The sequence below is a fragment of the Gymnoscopelus braueri genome, assembly GCF_963280865.1.
Source record: "Gymnoscopelus braueri genome assembly, chromosome: 1".
NCBI classification, from domain to species: Eukaryota; Metazoa; Chordata; class Actinopteri; order Myctophiformes; family Myctophidae; genus Gymnoscopelus; species Gymnoscopelus braueri.
In genome coordinates, this window is record NC_137603.1 from 42,434,500 (window position 1) to 42,438,275 (window position 3,776).

Below are 3,776 nucleotides of genomic sequence, written 5' to 3' on the forward strand. Positions count from 1 at the left end.
AAGAATCCTGTCTAAACTTGTAACTCCTCCTGGTTTAAGCCATGGAGTTGAAGTTCTCCCAGACAATCTCTTGGATGGAAGAGAACTGATGGAAGGACATGCCATGCTGAAGATTCACAGTGAATGAATGAATGAATGAAGAATGAATTGAGGGATGGATGGACACATTTTCAAATCAGTCCACACTTTAAAAGTCATTAAAACACAATGATAACATACAGTAACTTTTAAACTTTAAAAAAAATAATAATCACACAATTATATTTCACATGGTGGATTCCCACATACAAAGCCTCTGCAGGTTGATACTGGTCAGAAAAAGAAAAAAAAATCCTTTCAGAATAAAAATGTTCCCCCTATATTTTCATATAAAGATAAAGACAAGCATAAAGATAAACGATTGAAACTATATACAAGATGCAATATACAATAGAGTCTGATAGGGCAAAGTATTGATAAATAAATAAATACATTTACATTACAGTTCTTAAAATTGTACATAGAGGGCAGTAAAACAGATACATTGCACATTTAATTTTACTATATTAGTAGCACTTGTAGTATTGACTAGTGTGTTTACACAAATTGTAGCTGCATATACAGTACATTCCACTTAACATCATACAATATAAATTACATATAGGCTACTGTACGTTTAAGAATCAAGACTGTCAATCATACAGGAAAGCAGTGAAATGTGGGTGCTAACCGCAGCAACAATATTACATTTTAAAAAGTGTGTCTGTTTAATGGGGAACATGCAGAATTAGGCGGGAATATAATAGAATGCAGTGAGTTAGACATCAAGTACACTTATATGTGCATTCACTGTGTGTGTGTGTGTGTGTGTGTGTGTGTGTGTGTGTGTGTGTGTGTGTGTGTGTGTGTGTGTGTCGTGTGTGTGTGTGTGTGTGTGTGTGTGTGTGTGTGTGTGTGTGTGTGTGTGTCTGTGTGTGTGTCTGTGTGTCTGTGTGTGTGTGTGTGTGTGTGTGTGTGTGTGTGTGTGTGTGTGTGTGTGTGGGTGTGTGTGTGTGTGTGTGTGTGTGTGTGTGTCGTGTGTGTGTGTGTGTGTGTGTGGGGGGGGGGGGGGTCTACAGCATGGTAATGTATCTGCATTACACAGGGCCTTGTAAAGAGAACCAAATTGCTCAGCAAAATATCAAATATAAAGTGCTGCTAAAAGTAGGTCTATCATTGTTACCATCTATCCCAAACCCATGATGACATTGCAACCCTAGTGGGACGTCTTTCACCCTACTGGGACCTTTCACAAACATAATGTTTATTAAAGAAACTTTGACAAGCTGAAAGGTACTGTGTGCTGGCACGCTCATTGGTCACATCTGGAGATCGTACCTGTCAGGATCTGTGTTTCTCTATATTATTCTGAAGTGTTTTTTGTGTTTCTGTACCTTATTACGGGGCCAGAGCTCAGCTCTGGACCTGTCTTAATGTTCCCCTCTTTTTTCTTCTGCCACTTTTCGCAGTTCTGGCTGAACCGTGCATACGCTTTTTACGAAACTTGGCCATATGGTAGATGGTCATGAAAACTATCAAGAAATAATTCTCACAATCTTTCGTCAAAAGGTGGCGCTATAGCAAAATGCCAACTTTAAACAGGTACAACTCATGCCCTGTTTGACCTACAGCCATGAAACTTCAATATACATATGCGTCTACTCATGATCAACAACTTTCACACTCTGACTTTTGACCTCTGACCTTTAGATCTCCCACCATTTTGAATTATATGAAAAACTGTTAAAACCTATCTCCTCCTGGGATTTTTGAGTAATCTGCACGAAACGTTTTGCACATGAACTTTGGACCTATGCCGACAAACATGTGCAAAAGATTTTCCATAAGTGAAAAAATGAAGCTTTAATGAGCCAATGAATATTGCAGTTTTATGACAATTATTCATCTGCCCCTAACACATACACGCAGACTCACATTTCTTTGAAACTTTGCAGTAATGTTGAGGGTCATTCCAAATATCACTGAAACCAATCTTACTCCAATTGGTCAAAGGGGGGCGCTATAGAAGGTATGTTTTTGCAATGTATGACATACTTCATTCTGAAAATAGCCGATCTACAATCTCAAAACTTTTCAGATAGCAACGTGTTTCTGAGCTTGTAGATCGGCTGCTTTCACTGGTTCACTTTTATCTTCAACAGACAACCTTAGCCTGGATAAAGCTATAGCACTATAGGTAGTGTTGCAGCCTGTCAATCCGAAGGTTAAGGGTTCGATTCCTGTTAATGGCAATAGGTTGAGATGTCCATTCTGCTTCCATCTCTCTCTCTCTCTCTCTTCAATCTATTATGTTTCCATGTCTGTCTGTCTCTCTCTCTCTTCAATCTATTCTGTTTCCATGTCTCTCTCTCTCTTCAATCTATTCTGTTTCCATGTCTCTCTCTCTCTCTCTCTCTCTCTCTCTCTCTCTCTCTCTCTCTCTCTCTCTCTCTCTCTCTCTCTCTCTCTCTCTCTCTCTCTCTCTCTCTCTCTCTCTCTCTCTCTCTCTCTCTCTCTCTCTCTCTCTCTCTTTCTTTTTTGAGGGGTGGCCATAGCTGAGTGGTTAGTGAGCCAGCCTAGGGAGCCAGAGGCCCTAGTTGCCTCAGGTACGATTCCAGGCCAGGCCAGCAAATTAAATTTGTCCCTGAGCAAGACTCTTAACCCCTAATTGCTCACAGGCCCTCATTGGAAACAAGACCGCAAGGACTTTCATGAACGGACCTGTTAAAGGAATTATCCTTATCTCTTCAATCTATTCCGTTTCCATGTCTCTCTCTCTCTCTCCGATCTACAATCTCACAACTTTTCAGATAGCAACGTTTTGTGAGCTTGTAGATCGGCTACTTTCACTAGTTTTCGTTCCGAGGAGACACAAAAATGCCTTTATTGGTAAATGGTTTGTGAACCAGTGATCTAGAGTTGTTCGGGACACAGAGGCTTGGTTCATAATGGACGGAAATACTTATAATTATCAACAGACACTACCAGGGAGGCCATATATCTAGCTCAATGAGAAGAGAGGCAACCTCAGAGTCCGTAGATCGCTGGTCCGACCCCTGTCCGCGACAATCTATTGAGGTGATCATGATTTGACATTCTTGTGTTTACACATAGTTTCTTGAGGATAGGCTTAGGCGTTGTTTTACTGAGGTTAGGGTTAGTGAGGGTTTAAAATGCTCATTTGTTAATTGCATGGTCTTCATTCTCTCAAGTTCATTCTTCTATGTTTCTATGGCTTATTGTGCATATTACTTATCATTGCTTCTTTCTGTTTTCTTTCTGCATTCCCTGGCCCCGCTTATCGCTGCTTGCAGCTATATTTTATTCTTGTTTTCCTAAGACCTGTGTGGAAACCAACAGTTCATCTCTTTGAAAGCTCTTCTGCCTTCTTTGTTGACACAGAAACACAGTCCCTTGTCAGAGTTCACGGATCCACCCGAACCAAAAGCACGAGACACTACGAGTCTATGTTTTATTCTGTGGTCTACTGCAGTGGTTCTAAACATTTTCATGTGAAGGACCTCCGAATTGATGTGTATTTGACCACGGACCCCCATCTGCAACAATTTTATGTCAGGGACCCCCATAAGAGAAGATTTGTCAAAATTTGCCAAGATTTGTCACAATTTAAAAAGAATTGTCGATCTACAAGCTCGTGTCCCATTCTATACCACAGGTCCTGGGTCTTTTTTTATCATTATGCGTGATACCCGAGTGGATCCGAGAAGACCCGTGATCAACACTGATCAAGTGAGAAA